Source organism: Anser cygnoides, chromosome 5 (assembly GCF_040182565.1).
Source record: "Anser cygnoides isolate HZ-2024a breed goose chromosome 5, Taihu_goose_T2T_genome, whole genome shotgun sequence".
NCBI lineage: Eukaryota > Metazoa > Chordata > Aves > Anseriformes > Anatidae > Anser > Anser cygnoides.
In genome coordinates this window covers 61482609-61505531 of record NC_089877.1, presented here as the reverse complement: position 1 = coordinate 61505531, position 22923 = coordinate 61482609, and the positions used below count along the sequence as shown (strand labels likewise).

Here is a 22923-nt window from a genome sequence, read left to right as displayed (position 1 = left end):
GGTGATGTTCAAGGATACAGTCCACCAATTTGTAGAGATTACCTCTATTCCTAGATCCTCGATGTTGCCTTTGAATTGAGCCACATCAAAAGAAAAACCTACTGATTTCAGTGGGAGAAGAACCCAGCTGATACATTTGCTTTTGACAATCCTGTGGTAGGTTCAGAGATTCTGCATTTCAGTATGACCCTAAAGTGTCTCCCTTGGCTTATGGGCAATGATATAGACTAAGCTGAGTCTGAAGCTTGATTAATGAGAACATAGTCTACAGGAAAACAGCTTCAGCATTTGCAAGAAGACAGACAGCCTCAGGCATTTTGTGGCTTTTGACAGCTGGGAGCCATGAATGTCTGTTGTCTTATTTAAAAAAAAAAAAGGAAAAAAAAAAGAAAAAAATCCTCCGTAGAATGAACACATTCAGCAAATGGAAAAAAAAAAAAAAAAAAAGAAAGAAAACATTACTCCCGGCTGGGGTGAGAAAAATCAAGTCTATCAGCGAGATTCTCTTGGTGGCTAAAAGGTAGCTTCCTGGGTTTTCATGTTGGTGGATTCATTCTCTGCATTCCTCCCATTTTTTTTTTCAGATAGCTGGTTAAATTCTTTTTTTTTTTTTTTTCTTTTTTTGGTGGGGGGTCATCTTTCAGGAATGAGTTTTGAGCTATGCTGCAGATGGAGCATTTCCAGCCAAACTCCCCTGTGAGCACGGTGCATGGACTGGGGTGCTTGCAGGACACTTTGAGAAGCCCAGAGTGATTGGTAGGAGCAAGATCCCCCCTTTGAGATCCAAAGGATGCAGGTCTGGAGAGGATAACCAGGGGCAAAGCAGGAATTTGGGAGTGCTGATTAAGATTCACTGCATAGCATGGGAAGAATGACTTCTTGCTTCCATCTGAAGGAAGTGGTCTTTGGTGTTTGCCCTTTAGAGTCATTGCTGGTCGTCCACACAGCCAGACAGATGCTGCTGCACTGGTTGCATCAGAAATACAAGAACAATGATTTATAGGATGCAAATATAGTTTTGGAGAATCTGAATATGACGCAGAGCGCATGGTGAATGTATTGTGCAGGTTGGGTCTGGCCAACAGACCGTGTGTTTGGCATGTCTGCTCTAAAATTAATCATGTGTTTGAGTGATAGCCTGATTGCGGATGCTTTCCTGAGTTTGGGACATAAAATGCAACTTTAGGGAAGACTTTCTTAATCCAACAAATAAATCTGTTGCAGACGTATGAGTGTTTTCTGTTGTTTTTCATGGAGCTCTTTATAGCTTTCAGATGGGACACTCCCTGCTTCCTCCAGAAATTTCACTTGCAGTGAGTTGAACTTTTGGTCAGCACTGAAAATCCATGAAGAATATCAAGACGTGCAGGGCCCCAGATACAAAAGCCAAGAAGGACTAGCGATACTTAGTGGTGATTACATTTGTTTCATTTCCATAGGAAGGGATGGATTTCTGTGTTAAAAGGAGTGCATTTCTTGCAGAGCAGGCAGCTTGACAGATTACTGTATTAATAATACAGGATTTCTTCTCTGAGTTGTGGGAATGGGCTAGGGACTCTTCACCTCCTCCTCTTCCCTTACAAAAGGGGAAATAGAGGCTAATTTATAAAGATAGACTGCAGTGTGTGATGGCTGGCAGAGCACATGGCTGATCGCTCCGTGCATGGATGTTATATCTAATAGGTCTTGGTAATGGGTCCCTGAGGTCCCTTATGTCCCAGGCTGGGGGCAGCTCCCTGGGCTGCTGTGATTTGCTGTGCCTCCTGCAGCCGCTGGCTCTGCCACCAGCCGGAAACATGTCCTGAAGGGCATGTCAGTGCCTGCCATTGATTTTCAAGACCAGATGCCTGTTTTTGCTGGAGTCTGTGGGATATGTATGTGGGTTGGAGGGGAGAAATCCCTTGGTCCTCACTGTACTTGTGCCATAGCACTTGTGCTTAGGGCAGGAAAAGTGAGGCAAGGGCTTTGCACAATGAATGAGAGGCAGGGGAGAGCTGGCAGGATGGGAACAGGGGGCTGAGACAGTAATTATTTTTCTCTGATGTGCCCTGTGTGTAAATAGGCATTTCTAGCATGTGAGAGCAGTCTGCACATCAAATACATCAGTTGTATGCTGGTTCCCCCAGGAGTGGGTTCAAAGTAAAGGCAATGCTTCATCAGAAAGCTAATTGAGGAACTGAGTCTGAAGTCTGGTAGCAGAACAACCTCTTTTCTGCCTCCTATTTGATTTTATTTCAGCTTGCCCGGAAAACTTAGATCTCTGCATCCACATGCCTGCTACATTCACTTCCCTATGGCAGCACACAGTTTGCTGCAAATTACTGAGATGATGCTTGTGGCTGTGCTTTCTTGTTAGCCTTTGGTTGCTCGTATTTAACATTTGTAATAACCCGTGTTGTGTGTCCTGCAGTTGGAGCCGTGCATTTCACTGGCAAAGGCCAATATTGTTTAAAGGTGAATATTTTTCTCCATTCTGAGAGGGAGATTTTGCTGTTATATATCAATATGATGGCTTGCAGTGTTCTGGCAAGCTGGAAAAAGGAGATAAGAATGAAAGAAATGCTAAATTTCATGACCCAGTGGCTTATATTCTGTGTGCTTCACTGCGGACATTTAACAATCATGAGAGAAGGTCTTCTATGCTCCTTAAAATATCCACATCTTTAATGTAAATGAATCAGAACCATTTTTCATCGCTGGGTCATGCAACTCGGGAGTCAGAGGGAATAACAGTGGGTACATTGTCTGGATGGATGAAAAGAGAGAGCCCCGACTCTGGAGCAGACCCTTATTACAGAGCAATATAATAAGGAGACGGCTAACTAGTCTCATGTGTTTGATTTCTGACACCAACACACATTTGGTTTCTTTTCTGACTGCCCTTGAAATGAGAGGTGAAGCTTGCAGGTCAGGAGGGAGCTGAGCCCAGGGCTGGGAGCTGGACCCATTCTCGGTGCTGCCGCTACCTTGCTGGGTGAATTTAGGCACATCTTTTTCCCTCTCAAGGACTTTGTTTCCCTCCCAGCTTTTCTCACTCGGGATGCAAGTGTCCTTTCTTACAGGCCCAAGGCTGCCTCTCCACCCTGCCAGCCCCAGAGCTCCTGGCTGGAGCTGACACCCTGATGGGTGTCACCTTCTCCCCTGTCCACAGCACAGCCCTTTTGCTGGAGATGCCACAAGGTATGGCAACACAGAAATAAAAAACATGCAACTGAGACAAATGCCATTCTTGGAGGAATGAGTGGTGGATCCCACCAGTTCAGAGGTGGTTGCTGCCTTGTTTTGTATCCCATCCACATCCTCTGAGAGATACAGGTCTCCCGTAGTTCCCTCCGTGGCTTTCTGTGCTTTCAGGAGCTTGCTAGCTCCCTTCAGAACAGCAAAGCATTTTTGCTCAAGGTCACGCTTTCAGTGCTACAGCAGCAGAAACCGTGTAAGTTAAAGGTTTGCATAAAAAACAGCAAAGGTAGAGCCAGCTTAGGAAGGACATCTTTTTCCTGGGCAGCTCCCTTGCATTTCACAAAGGAGACTTGGCTGTGTCTGTGGTGATGAGCCAAGTCCACGGGACATCTGGGGCCAGCAGTTTATGCCAGCGATAGGTAAGAGGCTGTGCAGTATGCTAATGGGGCTATGGAGATGCGTGTGAATTTTCATTACTCCCTCCATGGATTTCATGCTATCAGCGTGCATGGCTGAGATGCACGCGCAGCCTTCCAGCATACTGATGAGCCCGTGGCATTAGTATTCAGTGCCAAAAGCCGGAGCTGTTAGACGAGGAATAATAGTGTGAAGGGGAGAACTGAGAAATGATTAGGCTGTATTATGATATTGGCAATGCTAACCCAGCTCCCTTGCAAAGGAGATTTACGAAGTACCAATTTAGAGCCTTAGCACCATAAATAAGTGGCTGGAGGACGTGTGTGTGTTTTGGGTGCTGGCTTTGCCACTGGGGAATTTGCAGAGGGAGGAACACATGATTGACAAGAGGCCAGAAAAATAAGAAAGTCATAGGCCTGTCTGACTGCCTGCACACACATGGTTTTTATTAGCAGGGCATGCAAGCACCCACCCCTCCTTGGCACAATATTTGACACAAAGTTAACTTAAAATTAAGCTGAAGTTTAGGTGCTTTTTTTTGAGCCGGTCCCTAACTCTGTGCTCACGTGTAGCACCTTGGGCTAAGTGTGCGAGGGGACCACTGGCAGATTGATGCATTCCAGATGTTTCTGCTAAGGGTGAAATTGCCCCCTTTGCCCTCGCAATTTGGGTTAAATCTTTAGGGTCAGGGTCGCCCAAGGTGTTGGATATAGGCAGGTGCAGTGCAGAGACTGAAGGTTACTGTGCAGGGGTGCCCTGCAGCTGTGGGAGCCACAAACAGCATTCGGGGGTAAATTAATTTAAACAGGTGAACTACTTTGCTCTGGTTTGTTGTGTTTAACCTTCATTGCTATCGGTGGTTTATCTAGACCTGTGGATAAACAAAAGAAAAGCCCAGAGGTGAAACCAATGTGAAGGTTTTTGTCTAATTTTCAAACAGAGCTGATTTATAGTGGGCATGAAAATATGAGGGAATGATTACACTTTTACAAAATAAAGACAACATTTACAATGAATGCAGCATGTGACCTAGCTAACTTTTTTTTTTCTGAGCACTTTTTATGAGAACAATAGTGAAGAACAGCCTCTGTTTCTATGATCAGCTGCAAATGGCAGTGAATGTTTCCTTGACACCAGAGGAAACGTGAAGCATCGCGAATTAATATTTGCAAGGTGGCATTTTGAGGTCTCTGAGCTCAGCAGACCCGTAATAAAACAAGGAGCGGAGATCATTACTTTTGTTTGCAGAGCTCAGGGTAGGTAGTGGCTGGGGAGCAATCTCTGAAATTATCTAGTTGCCGTAGATGTAATTGGGGAGCAGGCAGGGTTTCCAATAGAGTGGATGCGCTCCCTGTTGGGGAGGCAGGAGATGGAGAGAGACGTACCAGTGATATCCATCACACACAGCAGACATCTTTGACAGTGATCTGCACTGCGGCAATTTTCTCTCGGCCAGGCGATTATTACTTGTCAGGGCCAGCTGTCACCTGGAGGACCCTTGTTATCAATTACTTAAGGGCGTTCTCCCCAGCATTGATTATTTTATTAGCTTCCTGATGAATCCTCGTGTTGGCTGTCTGTGTCTTAGAAAGCTGCCCCCGGTGGGTGCTGGCACGTCCTGGCCACCACCAAGTCATCACAGCTTCCCAGGAGGCTCCCGTGGGCCACCTCCCCATTGTGTGGGGGTCTGGAAGGAGCCCTTACCCCCTGCCCACCACAGGGAGATCGCAGCCGCCCCTTCTGGCTCTGCTTTCCGAGCCACCGAGTAAGTGCCAGGCAGGAGGAGGAGAGCGTGACTGTCCCACAGCCCCGAGCAGATGGCGTGGAGAGCTGCGCCCTGGCCTCTGACAGCAAACACCAGCCCCCATTGTTTTGCAGGGCCCCGAGAAAATAGATGGGTGACACCCAGGCAGCTGCAGAAAATGTTCTCCAGACCATGCTTGTGCAATGCATTAAAAAGGAATGAAAAAAAAAAAAAGGGACTAGTTATCCATCTCTGGTTAATGATGAGCAGCTCTTATGGGGAATGCCAAGCCAGCAGAGGAGACGGTCTGGAAGAAGTGGATGCACATTGCAGTGAGATCTCCTGGTTGCCTTTATTTTTAACCCAGGGTCTGCAGGAGCTCAGCACCTCCCTGTTCACTGCTGCCTGCCCCTACTCAGTGTCCTCAGGCAAAAGGGCAGAAAAAGGGACAAGTGGCACCAGGTGAAACCACTCCTACCTGGTCCTAGGAGATCAGAGCTTGTAGAACTGCAAGCGTGAAAGACAAGGGCATTTTGAGCAATGCCACCAGCCCTTGAAGCAGTCGGAGAAGACACCAGGCTCATGCTGGTGCCACATGCACAGCCACTTGGTACCTATCTCCTCTTCGGTTACCACCACCAGGTCTTCAAAGTATTTAGCCCATCCTGCCTTGCTGTGACTGTGGTGGGATTGGGGACCGTGGTACAAACCGCACTGCCCCACAGGATGGGTGCAAAACAAGCCTGGGACAAGCCTGAGGAGCAGACATCTGAAAGCAGCATGTCTAGATGGGAGGATTTCCAGATTGTTTCAGATAGCTCAGACAGCTCCTGTGCGTTCGGCTGCTTCTCAGTACATTACAGCTCTTCAGAGCAGAGAGAAAAGATCCAACAAACTGAAAACCTTTGAAATAGAGGAAAAAGAGTGAAAACACAGCCTAGGGAGACCATCTTAAAAACAAACAAAAAGCAGAGAGGAAATGGGAAGCAGTGGATGCTATGTCACGCAGTGTACGAGCCAGCAAGCAATATCTGCAGGTCATCCATCCATCTGAGCCTCGGAGAGGACGTAGGTCCTGGGGTTAAATTACAGCAGCCCCTCTCCCCTTGGCCTCTATTATTTTGTCTCCAAATACCCAGCAACAACAGGGACAAAAATAGTTTGCAAAGCCTGACAAAAATCTTGATTTCCCAAAGGTTTGCCAAGCCTTGTTTCAAGTACAAAGTGCTCTGGCTGCGGCTGCTCCTCAGCTCAGCGCTGACCTTCGGCTGCTCCCTCCCTCCCTGCTCCGACGGGGAGGCAGAAATGTTCTGCTATCGCACGCACCCTGGCCCTTCAAAGCCATTTTCAAGCTGCGCCCCTTGATTATTATTTCTCTCCCTTTCCCCCAAATGTGTTGCCTTTAAAATGAGATTTTTCTTTGGTTTGTGATAATTCACACTTCGTACTTCCTTTGGGGCTGCGGGAAGGGAGCAGCGGGAGAGTGCTGAGAGCAGCCTCTTGTAGGGACACTGACAGCTTTTTTGGGAAGCCACACGGCCAGGAGGGCTCCCCCCCAGCACACAGGTGGGGCAGGGAGCAGATTCGGCTCCTTTGGCCATTCTTCGTTTTGCAGATGACAGACTAAACAGTCTACAGCGAGGCAATTATCTCAATAACGGTAATTTCAGCTTTTGCTGTGAAAAGAGCTCGCAGAAAACAAGAGCGTTTAGCAGTGACTAATATTTTGCAGCTCATTTCTGGGAGCATTTATTTACCCATTGAGCATCGGGGTGGGAGTTGCAAAGCGGAAAGCTCTGAGCTGCAGCGGGTAAATCAGGGGAATAAGCAGATATCCTCCCTGCTTTGAATTGCAGCTGATTATCCTGCTTGTTGCTATGTTTGCTCCCCCTGCAGCTTTCTTCTTATTTTTTCTTATTTTTTTTTTCCTTGGGATTTTGCTGACAGAGGAAACTACTGTCAGGCCACCGTGGATCCCCCGCAGCCTCTCTGGCTCGCGCAGCCGTCCTGCAGATGGAGAGGACACTTTCGCTGCTGCGGGCTGGCCGGCTCGATCTGGCGACGCTGGAGATCTAACGAGGCTCTCTCAGCATAATCCCAGACCTAATGAAAGGCAGACGGCCTGCCTCAGAGCGTGTGGTCTTTGGTGCTAACGAGGCCAGGTATTAGGAGCTGTTGCACGGCACCAGGCACCATTGTGGCGTTTGCCTGGTTTGCTGCCTTCGCGGCATTTTCAGCTCATTTCTGCCAAGGGCAGCACTGCTCATCCTGTGGAGGGTGAGGAACTCCATGAAAGCTTCTGGAGCAGGCATGAAGACCTGGAGACAAGTCAAGAGACGGGGTCCTGCCTGCTCCCAGCCAAGAATTTCCTCAGGCATGTACAGATAAGGGGAGATGTGACTGAAAGGGAGTGACAAATGCACAGCACTGAGGTCTCAATTCCCAGCTGGGAGGCTTGTGCTTTCTTTCCTGTTCTTGGCATTACGGTATTGTTCGAAGTCCAGACGTGGGAGATGGTGTGTCCTGCATTGCTCAGATGAATTAGACCAATGGCTCTGCCCCAAAGAGCTTAATTCTTGCTGTGGGTGAAGGAGCTACATGCAGACCTGTGTGCAAATCTTTCCTGAAAAATAAAAGGGGAGAAGCCTTCAGAAGTATCATTGACTGCAACAGCCTGTGGGCACTTCTATAAATCATTGTCAGCATTTTTAGGTGTGTAACAACCCAGCTGGGAGTGCCTAGGTCAGTGCTGGAAATGGGAACTAGGTTCTTTAGTCATATCAGCACGATTCATCTTACCTGATCAACCCAGCTAACAGCCAAGTGTTTAGCAGAAGCTATTTTGTGTGGCTGGTTGAGAGAGATGCAGCTCTAGAACATGATTTTCCTCTTCCCAGGACGGGCGTCCTGGTTATGAGAGCCACATTACCTCCTAGACATGTTGGTCTCTGCTTTTTGACTGCAGAAGAGCCTTGAAGACTACAGCCATCCTTACGTTGGGTGTCTAGTTTAAGGCTTGCTGTTTATAGGTGGATAAAATTAGATAAAATGAATCTTCCACATAGATGCTTCTGCAAGTTTTACCCCGTGTTTTTAAATAGTTTTGTATAAATAACACTGGAATGACACAACACAGGTCTGCAAGGCATTAGTGCTCTCCGGCACGCTGTACGTTTCACACTGAATGCTGCTAGCAGCAGAAGAAAGGCCAAGCCAGCCCCTTGGATTTGAACATGCTTGAGTTTTGGAAAAATACGGATTTGGAGGAGGATCTGAAGTTTCCCTCTGTCTTTGTCATTACAAGGAGACAAACTCTGTCCAGCGTTGCTGAGCCTTTCAGTAGTTGGGGTTTTGGTCTAGCTGCTGCAGCCCTGGGCCCACCTTGGACCCGGACAGGCTCCAGATGAGTCGTTCTGCTCTGTCCTCCACGAATACGCAGCACAAAAGTTGTTCAGAGCTTTCCTTGACCTCAGCTCTGTAGAGTCATCCTGGGATAAACAAAGCTATGGGGCCTCGTGTACAGACCTGTGTTACATTTACAGAATGGACCTCGTATAAAAGGTCCATATGCAGACAGAAGCAGGCAGGAGGGCTCCAGCAGTGTTAGCGTCTGCTTTAGAATCGTAGAATCATTAAGGTTGGAAAAGACCTTCAAGATCATCTTGTCCAACCGTCACCCTATCACCAATGTCACCACTAAATCATGTCCCTAAGCACTGATGCTGCATTTAGGGAATGGCCACCGGATCAAGTGCTGCTGTATTGTTCTGTCTTCACCAGACACCACCCTTCAGCTGATTGACGGTAACTGTGTTTCTCCTGTCCCACACACAAGTAACTTCGCTTAAGCTCTTTTCACAAATTCATTCAGTTTTTCAGGCAGGAAATCTAAGAGCAGAGGGCCAGTACTGGTGCTTGGCTGCAGGGCAGCATCTCCTGAGGCTGCCCCTGCTGCACCACCAGAGATCACCCCCAATAGGATCCAGGCACTGCCCACCTTATCACCATTCCCTTCCCCATGTCAGCTGGCAGGATTTAGGAAGTATTGAAGAGCAATTTTAATTTGCAATATGTTCCCTACTTTGTCCATTGAAATGCCCATGGTTTTTGCCTGTAGGGACCGTGCACCCTGGAAGTTTTCACCTGGAAACCCACATGCTGGATGCAGTGAGCAATGTCTCTTGTGCAGCTTGTTCTGCCAGAGACTCCACTCCTTCCATGGGCTCAGTTTTGCACCATGCTGAAAACATTGTTCTCCTCATTTTTCCCAGTGTTACTTTCAGCTTTTTGCTTTCCTCGCCGCTGCCAGGGGTCTTGCCCCTCACACCCTGAGAGACTGCACAAGCCCCGAGCATTGCTTGTGGCTGAACCATCCCTCAGGGCAAGGCAACGGGGTAGAAGGGCTGGTGGCTTTGCATTTTATGTTGGTATTTGTAAATCCTGGCTGGGGTATCTCACGTTTTTTTCAAGTGCTCTGGGCTGACAGGAGGTTGGAAGGACACGGAGGGGAGGAAAAAATGTGCGTGCCTCCTTGTGAGAGGTCTGTGAGGCTGGGGGAGATTAGCTGGGGCAGGAGAGCGGCTGCGATGCTGCCACAGGTTCTGCGCAGGTGAGGAGGCAGGGCAGGTTTGTTGATTTATTGGGGTGTGGGAACAAGGTTTGCAATCCTGATGCTGTGCCATAGGCAAGAAACCCCGCAGCCCTCGGCAGCTGTGCTGCTCCTTTGAGCTCCGTCTGGGAGCACAGAGGGTTTTCCTTTTTACCATCACGGGGTAAAGGGCTTTATGGCATAACACGACTGCCCCGAGTGGTGGAGGAGATAACATAAGAGTGAACTTGCTGTCTGTCCCTGGAGTTGTGAAGCACAACCATAACTGTGTCTGTAACTTTAGACAGCTCAAATAGACCGAGGAAATTACAATGGGCTGCCACATGCTTCAAATGTAGGGTTGGTCCTCTGTTCCTCTGTGCATAGCCAGGGTTGAATCCTTCTCCTGGCTGTTTTCCTTTAATTTAATATTCCTTGCAATAGGACTGTTCCCTCTTAATGTGCCTAATATAAAACATGCTCGTTTGCTGACTGTGGCAGGAGGCTCTGGCTCGGGCTGCCCTGCACGTCGCCACTGAGTCTGGTGCTAGGGAGGGCAATGGCTCTGGGAAGTTTGACACTGAAACAACATATCAGGAATATTTACAGGGCAGGGAAAGGGAGAGGACTTATTTTGTTGCAAATGGCTAGATATGGGGTGGCTCATGATTTGGAACAATGCTCGCAATCAGGCTGGGTTCAGGAGGATGCTGATTTTTAGGAAACAAAGCGGGATGCTTTCCTGGGTGGCTGCATGCACAGATCACATTTGTGTTCCCTGTGAATAAAGTCAAAACAACGCTGCCCTGTGCTGACAGCCCATGCTGGTGGCTCCTGAACACAGGCTTGCTGTCCCATTTGGGGTTATGGGATGGACAAGGGAGAACAGCAGGAGTGGGTGGGGAACGGGAGGCCAGGTCCCCAGGGCAGACGCTGGCCCTGTGAAGGGCGAGCGGCGTTTCCACCCAGGGTGGAATGAACTCATCTGTCATTGTCATTTTTTAATTGTTTTCCATGTTGTACTGCTTATCTTTTTAATAGGCATGATCTGAAACACGCTGCTTTGCCGTGGGTGGCACACATCCCTGGCTGTCTCCATGCAGACGGACTGGGGATCAAGCTGGGGACAGGCTGCCTCATGAGGACACGCCAGAAACCTCCACCCCTCACCAGTGCCGAGCAGAGATGTCCCCGGTTCTCGATGGATGAAAGGACACTTCCCCCTAGGCTGCGGTTTCACAGCTATATTAACACTCCCGAAGACTGTCTTTCCAGCTGCGGCTCCTGACCTTCCTGTCTTGCTAGTGGATTGCAGAGATCAGCCAGGTGACCAAACCCTGCTTTTTATTTATTTTTATTTTTTATTTTTTTTTCCTCCTCAGTGAGGTTTTCTCCCCAAACAACATCATTCCCTGAGCAGAGCTGCATGACCAGATGCCCTGCAGTGGGCAGGGGCTGGGGTTCAGGCTGAAGCAGCCCTGTCGCCTGTGAGCCTGCAGCTTGGTGCCCATTTTTCCTTCCTATTTTGACTAAAGCTGCAGATTCTCAGCCATCCCTGTACAGAGCTCGTGGGTCTGCGGGGCTCAGACTTGTTATCAGCTGGGCACAGCCACAGTCTGGATAGTGAGAGGCTGCTCCCCATGGGGAGAGCTGCAGTGCCAGACCTGTGCGTGGGACTGCAGCCCTACAACATCCCACGGAAACAAAGCTGGGCTTAAGAGCCACACAATGGTTTTGGTTTTAGCATGGACGCTTTTTGCTCCCCTCTGTTTTTAGCCCCCCTGAGGTAGATTTGGTTCAGCTTTTCCAATTTTCTGAGAACGTTCTTCCATTAGCAACTCATGTAACTCTAGGATTAAGAGACTTAAGCTGTGCTTTCAATCCCCCTCCTGCCCAAACCAGGTCTGTCTAGGTCAGACAGGGACGAGCAAGGACACGAGCAGAAATTCCCATCCTACAGATGCTACCGAGGCCGGTCCAAACTGCAGCCAGAGCAGGAGATGGTAATATCCCGTTTGCCCAGCAGGCCCCTTTATTAGCACTTTATCAGAGTGAATGCCATCAGCCAAAACCCCTGCGGGGATTTCCAGGCACTAATCCCATGGATCAGTAGCCCCCCATCCCTGCAGCCAGCACGGGATGTGGCACCACAGGGATAGGACACGCAGCAGGACAATCACAGGAGGCTGACTTCAGAGAGCATTATCCTGCTCCCTGTCCCTTTTCTGTCCATCTGTCTGTCCGTCCTGGCCTCCTGTCCTCCCCAGTCACCCAGTGGGAGCCTGAGCACCGGTGCCCCCAGCATCCTGTGGCCGCTCTCCCCTGCTTAATCCCTCTTTGATCCTGCTCCTGCAGGCTGTGGTTGGGGTGAGCTTTGCCACTGAAGCCTGGATTTTGCTCAGATCATATAACTGTGTGTAGGGGGGTGGAGGATGAGACAAGTTTTTGAGCACATAAGCCTTTCCTTACATCTGACATAGAAAAACTAATCACCCAGCTGTGGAGTGGGCTGGGGATACTGCTGGATTTCTCTCCCATGATGGGGAGAGCAGCTCCTGGTGCTCATGGACATGGTCTCCCACCCACACAGCTAGAAACAACACAAAGGGCACAGCAGGTGTCCCCAAGTCCCTTTTCTCCAGTGCTCAGCACCCTGTGGGCAAGCAGAAGAAATGCCCTCATGGATGCGCATGGAGCAGTGTGCTCCAGTGGGAAGCTCCTCCTGACCTCGGGCTTGCTGCTACAGCCCCCTTTGCTGCTGACCTGGGGGCTGCCAGATGATCCTCTAGCCCCAGGGGTCCCAATGTCCCCAAATGTGCCCTTATTCACAGGAGTAAAGGGCAAGAGAGTGGCTATCTCGCTGGCTCCTGCTGGGACGGCTCCCCTCGCTCTTCACTTTGATGTTCTTGAGCCCTGCCTCCCCGGGCCTGGCTGGGACCCAAGCCCCATGTTTCCCATCAGGAATCTTATCAATCCGCTCTGACTATTTTCTTTTCTTTTCCTCTTTGAATTCCAGTCGGCTGCTAACTGTGAAAACACAACAAGAGGCGCAAATCAGCCAGCCCTCGGCGTATTCAAACCGGCACCGGTTTGTTTGGATTGGGGCTAAAGCCGGAGCAAGAAAGCTGGAGCTTTGAGATGCTATTGGGATCACCTGGGAAAATACAAGTGCCTTTCATCTCTCCTGTCCCCGTGGCCAGGCAGGCTTGCTGCCCCAGCTGGGCTTCCACCCCTCTCCTTTTTATCAGCGCGGGTCCCCGGCTGTGCCCGGGGACAGGCACTTAGTGGGGACCATATGACAGGGGGTGGAAGTCCCAAGAAGCAGATGGTTCTCTTTCAAGGTGTGCAGGGGGCCAGGGTGGGCCTCGGACAAGTTATCAAATACCTCTCAGGATTTTCAAATCAATGCTGGAAGCTGTTTTTCTTGATCACGGCGGTGAGCTGCTGGTAAATCCCTAACCCCCAGCAATTCTCTTCAAGAAGGACATGAATGCGGTAATGCAAGACTTTATTTTATTTACCTTATTTTGTTCTGCAGCAATAACACGTCCACAAACACAAAGGGCAGAGCTGCTTGGGCAATTCTTTTTATTGGTGTGAGTGTGAAATATCATGCATCTTTCTGAGCCCATATAGAGAATGATTTTCTCCCCCTTGTAAGGACCAAAAGCCAAGCTCCCTGCAGTGGAAACAGCTCCACCATCCCTGCACACCAGCCCCAGTGACACTCCAGACTGCTTTCCTTCCAAACCCTCAGGTGTCTTGTTAGAAGATGATGGGAACAATTATTTGCACTAAGCTTAGGGGATCCCGCCAGACATTTCTCTGCTGAGTCCTGTCTTTTCTGCACACACCAACAAATATACATCCTCTGCTCCCTCAAGCCCTCAGCTTTTCACTAAGCCTTTTTTCCCCTTTTCCTTTGTTTCATTCATGATTGCATTGGTTTTCAGGATGCAAATCTGCTGCAGACCAGGGATTTGGCCTCAGTGGCTGCATTTAACCTGCATAAACCAGCAGTGATTGATATGGGTTTAGCCCAGCAGCCGTGGATTTGAAAAGACCTTTAGGAGGCTGCAGCTGGAGGGCAACATCCCCGCTTCTCCCTCCCCACATTCATCAAACTGGGGGCTGACGCGCCCCCAGGGAAGAGGGCACAGTGTGTTTACACAAACTTCTTTGCCAGGCTGCAAGTGCGGCTCTCTGAGCCCCGGGGTTGAAGGTCGAAGGTTTGGTCCCGTGGGAGCTTCCCAGTGGTGATGTTCTGGCAGTGCCACCAGCTCCACAAGGCTTCTTGTCTTCAAACGTGTCCCCACACCAGCTGTGAAACAGGCAGCAGGATCCCACCATGGGCTTTGAACATCTGAGACATGAGGGCATTTGTCTGATTTTCCAGTTTCCCCAGGTTTCTGTTTAGTTACAGGCAATTTGTTCTCTTCCCATTTTTTCATCATCCTTAATACTGTTCCATATTGGCCTCAAACAAGGATTTGAGGTGGTCTGAAGTGTCTGACACAAGCATGTCTTAGCTTCTTTCACATATGATTGAGATCAAAACTTGTTTAACCTATGTTGGCCAGCAACTCTGGAATCAAGATTGCTTTGCTTATTATTATTTTCCTTTGGTGTTAGCTCCAGTGAAAGCGTTTGCAAAAAGCTGTGTAGACAGACAGATTTTGCTTCATGGATCACTTGTAGGTTAAGGACTGGGTCCCATCCAGCCATGGAGCAAATGCTTCCTTGTCAGGTGCTGATGGTCTGGGCTGGCTTTGGAAATAGGGAGCTGAGGGTTAACCCAGTGAGTCTGGATTGGAGAAAATGCAGGATTCAGACATGGTGCTCAGCAGGTGCCTGTAGATCAAGACAGAAACCAAACTTCATCAGTTAAAAAATTAGGAACCAGCAAAGCTCTTCTGTGGACCGGCTGGCTGTGAGAGCACCGGCTGCCTCCAGCAAGGTGCCCATGAGCTCCCCTTCCCCGCAACTCCCTCCGCTTACCCAGCTGTGACCCCACATCTCCTGTCCTGGAGGTTCTGGTTGGGAGTGTTGGATGGGCTCCCACTCAGAGCACGCTGCCTTCTGAGTGAAGCTGCAGGGGAAATCCAGTGATGCTGAACTTTCTCACCATGCTCAGGGATGTTTTTCTGTTCCCCATTGCCTTTAGTCCAAACCAGTGCTTGAAGTGCTTGTTTCGGGAAAGCACAGGGCATACAAGCAACTGTTTGCTTCCCTTGGGTTTTCAAGCTTGCCCCAAACAACCAAAGAAATGCATGAACAGATCTGACAGAGGCTTTCACCCAGGGAGCAGACCCCTGCACTCTTACAACATAGCCCAGCATGACTCAGCTGGTGAAATGGCCAGAGAAAGGGGTGGTGAGAGAAAGCACCCCAGGGTTTCTGCTCATATCCAGCCTTTGGCGGTGGGTTATTCTTCTGTGCAGGAGGGATGGTCAGTCGACATTTTTTAAGAGCAAGGACTTGGCAGCAGCTCCAGTCTTTAAGGCAGAATTGTGGCCCAAGGCACTCGGCTTAATGAGAACTGCAACATGTACCCCGCAGAGTAGCTTAAAATCCCCTTTCAGTATCACTTGCAGCTTCTTCTTCTATCAGATTTGGCTCCTTGTCTGCGATTCAGTCTCTGAACCACACCAAGGCATCATGGTGATGGTACTTTGGTAACTACTCATGGTAGAGGTAAATCTGTGCTTTTTATTTATTTATTTATTTATTTTTGTGATGGGGTTTGTTCCTCCAGTGGTTCTTCCCTAAATTCAATCCAGGCCAGGCTTCCCTTACACAATAACCACACACGACTGGCAGCCTCTGCTCAGCAATTTATCTGCTCCTGGTGGGGCAATGGGGCATGTAGCTGCACAAGAAATGCCAGCTTTGAATAACATTTTGGTGTAGGGCTGGAGAAATCATTTTATGGCAAATGACCTACTTTACAGTCAACTGGCTCTGTATTTTTGCCTTCTCTGGTAATTACCAGCTCCCTGTGTCATCATATCTGTTTCTCTGGGTGCCGCCTTCTGTTAATGGAAGAGTGATGTTGCCTTAGACACGGACACTTCTGGAGGAAGAGCCTGTTCTTGTGTCACGGAGCTGTGCTCCCACGAATTAATCCCAAAGGCACCCAGTGGCTCGCAGACCCAGGTATTACCATCCTTCACGCTGCTGGGGAGCTTTGCAGTGGGGTTATCCTGTCTGAAATTAACTCCAGGCAAGCCTAGGCCTGGCTTGAATCCTTGAAGAGCTCCCCAAATTCCTGACCTGTCCAAAGGACTCTTCTGGATCCCCACGCAATGCCCAAGTCCTGCAGCCTTTTGTTGTCCTCAGACCCCACTGTCAGCTCCCTAACCATGCCCTGTGCAAGAACATCTGCTGCCGGTCATCTTGCTTGGAAGGAAAAAACCCTTCAGGATAAGACACACTTCCCCACCAGACCCTTCTGAAAATCAGCACGAAGCACAAATGACAGCAGGATGATCCCGCCGGTTTTTCATCCCTAATGAGAGCCTCCTCCCTCGGCAGTGGCGCTGTGCCATTGTCTGTCCCTACAGGGCTGAGGCAGAGCAAAGGAGCAGGGGAAGGATCATTTAGCACGTGAAAAGCACCGCTTGTATGGGGCTACATGCATGGCACAGTTCAGCCAGGGTGAGCGACCAGCTCCTGCCAAGCAGTGATGGATGAGGCAGAGAGGTCAAAAGTTCTCCTTTACAAACAGCAAGAAAGGGGCAGGCAGGCGCTGGTCACTTAATTTGTGGGTTTTTCCCTCTACTTGTCAAGAGGAGTTTGGGCTGTGGTGATGGATGAATCATCTATTAAAGTCAAGCGCTTGCTCTTTTGTCTCGATTCCTAAAGGGCCCAATTCAAGCCCTGGTGAAGTCGATGGGAGCCCATCACTGACGCCAGCAGATCCTGGACTGGGGCTACGAAGGCTGTGGAGCAACTGGGTTGAAAAACCTGCCTTCATCCACGTTCAGCTTTGTGTGCCTCGGCTCCCTGCTTGCTGCTGGTTTGGGGCAGGACATTTCCAGAGCTGTCTTGCTAACATTTGCCACCAATTCCTTACATTTGCCTCCCTGGTCCCTCTCCGTGCAGCTGCTTTGATGTGCAGCAGGAGCAACCATCGAGCCGTGTAGTGTGGCAGCTCCTTGCTCACACCTTCCTGCTTATCTGACCATATACACTGTTAATACATCCTCTCAGGCACTCAGCTCCTGTGATAACACTGCTTTATCACCAGACAGCCTTTAAAATATTTCACTGGGAGAAGGAACATTTCCAGTTTCTTTGCAGTATTTTTGTCACCTAACGGTTTGATCCCAAGGGGCTGTCCTGTGGTCAGCTCAGGCAGCCCTACAAAAGCACAGGCCACCAGCTGAATGTATCCTCCACTATCGCTGGCCTAAGTAAAAACATCTTCCCTCAACATACGTGCACAGGCTGTTTTCCTTATGTCCTGCAGACTGTGTGAAGATTTCTCCTCAATCTGGATGGAGTTGCTGGGGACTCTGAGATCGTCTCATAGAATTATAGAATCACTCAGGTTGGAGAAGACCTCTAAGATCACCTGGTCCAACCTTTAACCTAGCACTGCCAAGTCCACCTCTAAACCATGTCACTAAGTTCTACATCTACACATTTCTTGAAGACCTCCAGAGATGGTGACTCAACCACTTCCCTGGGCAGCCTGTTCCACTGCCACACAGCCCTTTCTATAAAGAAATTTCCCTAATATCCAACCTAACCCTCCCCTGGTGCAACTTGAGGCCATTTCCCCTCATCTTATCGCTTGGTGCTTGGGATAAAAGCTCAAACCTGACCTCGCTACAATGTCCTTTAGGGTAGTTGTAGAGTACAATGAAATCTCCCCTGAGCCTTTTTTTCTCTAAGCTAAACAACCCTGGTTCCCTCAGCCCTCCTCACAAGACTTGTCCTCTAGCCTTGTTCTCATAGCTCTGGCTGGAAATCTTTCAGTGTCTGGTCAGGGTCTGCACACACTGTCACATACCCAAGTGCTTGCAGACTGGCTGGGGATGGACAGACACTAATCTTGTCTCTGCTGCATCCTTGGAGAGTTGCACCTCTCTCTGCTCTTTGCTGGCACTCATCAGGACCTGGCATAACACACTACAAAAAATCTGTGTGCTATGGGAATGTTACAGAAGTCAGTTTTGTGTTTTTCAGACGTCAGTTTTGTGTTTTCCATTTTCTTACAGTGACACTCATGGGGAGGGCACAGTTGCGATTTTCATTGAGTGGATATCTTGGTATTTTGATTCAGAGTGATTATTATTAAAAGTTTAGATAACAAGCAAATACATATAATAAGTATTAAATAGGATTGGAAAATTCACGGAGACGTGTTGTGCCTAAGGCCATACTGGCATTTGCAGTCCTCACGTTTATGCCATGGCTGTTTCTGGAATACTGCAGCTCCATGAGGATATTCTAACTAATACCAGTAATGTATGTGCATGTGTATTTTATGTAAAGGACTGGATGGAGTCCAAGGGCTGTATTTTCCAGGGTCTTGTTCCTTAATGCCTGGGACCATGTTCAAGAGGTCAAAGGAACCCAGATCTCTTGATCAGAACATAGCCAGAAGAGTCCTGGAAGACTCTCCAGCCCTGGGGACTGTTCAAGTTATGAGTGTTGTTTTTGGATGATGGCAAAGGTTTAATAAATGCTGCAGCTGTAGAAAGCGCCCTCACTGGAGAGTAAAACTCTCCATGTCAATACATGATTTACATTTCCAGCCTGCGTGTATCCAGCCTGCATTACTCAGTCAATGGGGTGGGCAGATCCAACGCTTACTTTGGCAGAATAGTTCCTTGAGTCTTGTTTAATTAGAACTCGGACCAGCTTCCTGGAGATTGTGGGAACCTCATTAGCAGCACAAATAGAAACTTTAAGAGGCCAACTCAGTGGGAAAAGATTGCTTGCTAAGAACTTTACTTACCAAGAACTTAACCTCTTCAACAGTCGTGTCTCTTAGGTACAGCTGAAGGATTTCTGGTTGGAATACAAGATCCCTTACAATCTTCCAGATGTTGGAGGTCCTTTGTTGTTGTTGTTTGGTTGGTTTGAAGTTTATTTTTATTTTTGTTTTTGAAATGTGAATTAAAACTTCTTGAAATAGTAGGTGGAATATGTTTTCCTTTGGTGCCCTGTCTTGGTTTTTTTTTTTTTTTTAATTCTTGTTGTGTAACTTGATGCTCTTCCACCACTTGGAGATGGTGATAGATGATTTTCTGTCCTCATCCTTGTCTCACTTGGCAATGTTACCTCATATTTTAACATATATTGGTCTATAACAAATCCAGGTTTTCTAATATTTAAGATGTGATAACAGGAGTTTAGACACCTAGCTCACATATAGACACCTAAATTTAGTTCACCTAATCTCGAGAGGGATCCCATCTTTTGTGACTTGATTAGGTTTTAGACAGTTCTTCCTCTGAAAGCTGAACTGACATGCATTGTCTGCTTGTCTGCTGCTGGACTGGCATGGAAGACAGCTATAAAATACAACCAGAGTGCTTGAACTGTTGCTCGCTAAATACATGTACTTGGGTGTATTTGTGAGAACTGGATGGAGTTTCAAGGCTGTGTTTTGCAGTTGTTCTGTTCTTTTTAATTTTGGAGCTCTGCCGAAGAGGCTAAAGGGGCCCAGATCCGCTGATCAGAACAAGGCCAGAAGAATCCTGGAAGAGCAGTTGATTGTTCATTTCCTATCCCCATGCTAGCCTCATGCTGGCAACTATGCCATATATTTCAGCAGAGAAATATGTGTTGGTCTATAAAAACAAAATCCATACTTTTTTTCTGCTCTAAAGATGTGAATATTTGGTCTCGTCAAATATGGAGAGGGCTTATATCTACCTATCACTACAGCATTGTTTACAAAGCCATGAGGATGAATGAGGTGTTTTTTGGGGGGTTAATTTTTTGATTAATTACACACATCCCACCCAATCATGAAAGAAATCAAATTTCAAATTAAAATAAAGAAATATCAAATAAACATGATGCATGTTTTGAAAGACAACATTGCCAGCAGTAGTGGGATGGTTCAAGGAAAAAGACCAACCAGTCTTTCTAGAGGAAAGACCTACTGGTAACCACCCTGGATAGGGAGGCTTCCCAATGGGAAAGGGCAAGTGTATTTTTTCACAGACAACTCTTGCAAAACATGAAAAAAGGCTTTCTGCTGCAATTTTCTCTTCTGGAATTATCCTCGGCTGAAAGACCTTTGGTCTCACGTTGATGAAAGAAAAAGAACAGGGGCAAGATTTCTCAAATCCCTGTCATCATTGTGCTGGAGAAATATCCTGGTTTGCTGAGCTGGTTCAAATCTTTGATACTGATGCCAATAAATGTAACTTATTGCAATGATTACAAAAAAGTTTCCCCGGACCAAATATCCACTACAAAGAAACTGGTTTGCAAAAATAAAAGAGAGAAAGGCTTGCTGCCTTGATTAGAGCAAACCACTAAGTGCTTAGGAGACAGAGCACATTCTAGTTCTTTGCACTTCCCACAGCCTCTGCTGCTCTCAGGTAGGCACAGATCCTGCCTTCTCTGCAAAACGACCAAACTAGCCACCTTTGTTTACCTGGGCTTAAATCATTGGGTTCTTCCCCCAGTTCTACAGGGTGCCTTTGGGGGTCTGCATGTGGGACCTATGGGTAGGGACCAATGGACTGCTGTGTGGTGTGACCCATTCTGCCCATGCAACTGGTGTGACTGGGTCGTGTTCTGGGCCCTGAGGACACTGTGGTCTTTCTCCAGCTCCTGCTGGCTGAGATTTTGCTTACCCTCAATCCACAGAATGAAATTGGTGGTGTGGATTCGCCAGCTAGGTAAATTTCTGCATCTTGGTGGTGTCAAGGCTGCGCCAGGAAGATGGTTATAAATGGCCCTTACGCTGTGTGTGGTCCCATGCCTGTAAGGGTGCATTTGCAGGCTTGACATTCTTATTCCCTACTCTGTCCTTTCTCTTCACGGTAAGAGAGTATTGCTTCCTCCCAGCTCCTCTAAGTCCCTCCTGTGGTGTCTCCTATGGGTACAATCTAGCCTAGGTCTCCAACTCCCTACCTAGAAAGCAATTTTCAGGAATAACCACTCAAAATGCAGTTTCTCCCATGCTTTTAGCTAGCCCTTTTAGGAGCAGCCTGTGCCAGGAGGATGAAACAGAGGGAAATAAGTACCCAGAATGATTTGAGAAGAGTAGATCTGCCACTCTGCCGCTGTGCATGGGACATGCTGTGCAGATGTGAGCTGTGCAGGGTCATGGGTTAATGGAGATAAATGCCTGAGGACTGGCCCTGTTTAAGCTCGGGGAGTGTGGAGATGTCAGAGTGGCTGAAAACTCACCCGGGGAGCCTGATCTTGGGGAGAAAAAGAGGAGATGAGGGCTGTAATTGGCTTTTCTAACATCAGTGGGGACCCTGATGCTCACTGGCTAAGGCTCAGACTTTTATTTATATTAATAATCATTCAACATAGACCTATCTGTATGTGTACACACACCTCTATATTTAACTAGCCAGGCATTTACACCAGAGCTGAGTTTTCACACTTTTTTTTATTTGATTTTTATCACTATCTCGAGCATAGAAATTTCCATGCAATTAATTGAAGTGACATGTGCTTACCAGCAGCCAAGTCTTAATCCCGTCCTTCCCTTTCACCGTGTTTCTGATTATGCTGATGGCAAACCCTCCTCATTTAACTCAGCTTTGCGCTCACAGTGGATGCAACGGGAGCCAAATCTTCTCTTAGAAACATGGAGATATTTGCTGAATGTCCCATGGGGTCTCAAGTTTTTGCAGTAATAAACACATGCTTCATCTGCTCCTGAGACTGATGCAAGTGGTTATCAGAAACTGTGAGCAGTAACCAGCTTCTAAATGACCTGTCTGGTAGTGCAGAGCCACTGCTAGTGATAAGCACGTTTTGGAAGGTCTAGTATTCTTACATGTAGCCTTCGTTTTACTACATGCTTCAGGCATTTGACAAAAGACAGCCTGGCCTGACACAGTCCATGGGGGTGTGCGGCCAGGGACAATCCCCAGCAGCATGCACACCCACAAGAGACCTGAATCCCCAGCAATGATATGATTAACAGAGGAAATCCAAATCCAGAACCAGCCCTGCATTGCTGCAGTGAGCACAGAAATGTGAATTTCATATCTCTGGAACGGGACTGAGTGAAAATGCTGTCAGTGCCCATGCATCAGGGCATACAGACAGGTGCAGCCTGCTGAGAGCATCCTTTGTGAGTCATGGCAGAAAGCAATTTATGCTAAGCACAAAACTCTTTGCTGATCTTCCTAACCAAAGTCCCTAGAGCTCTAATCATTGCACCAATGGTGGAGGTGAAAAGGCAACAATTTTTACTGTGTGAGGGGCTTTGATTTCCTGTGAATCACTTCCTACTATAAATCAGCTATAGGCAGCTGAATCCACTTGCTCCTCAGGATAGAAAAATATACCCTGCTGCTAGACAGCAACACAGGCGCCAAAAACATCACGGGATCAAAGGGCACTGTGATTTATCCCAAGCAGAATCTAAACAAGCCTGCCAGCTCACCCGGACCATTTGTTTATTTTAGCTGTGGACATCCGTGTCCGTTCATCGTCGGGGGATGGATTTATCATTAGCATCGTTTGTCCCGTGTCTAAGCCCACTCTAAATGTCCCTTTCATTCAGCGTCCTGGTGGATTGCTGTTAAGTCTGCATGGGGAGCATTTTCCAAGAGACCAGCACTGCGAGAGGGAAGCGTTAATGCTTCAGCTGCTCTTCCTTCTTTTCCTGACATAACCCCACCAATTGCCCAAACAAGCTTTTGTCGGGAAACACCGATAGCTGGAGTTAGTCCCAGTGTGAGAAAAACATCTTGTTTCTTTTCTCCCCATCTAGGCTCCTCTTGAAGGAAGGGTTTTCCAGCCTGGCCTCCTGTTTGCTTGCCGAGAGAGCTCA

General features: G+C 48.0%; 1 long non-coding RNA gene across 2 annotated transcripts in view; it reads left to right on the top strand.

Annotated features, from left to right (window-relative positions):
• Nucleotides 1-18979, top strand: part of LOC125183048 (uncharacterized) — a 32287-nt gene extending 13308 nt beyond the window's left edge. For both annotated transcript variants that reach the window (XR_010832033.1, XR_007164120.2), the window contains 2 exons: nt 10971-11255; nt 12946-18979. This is a non-coding gene — a long non-coding RNA (uncharacterized lncRNA). The remainder of the gene's footprint in view (nt 1-10970; nt 11256-12945) is intronic.
• The last annotated feature ends 3944 nt before the right edge of the window (nt 18980-22923 follow it).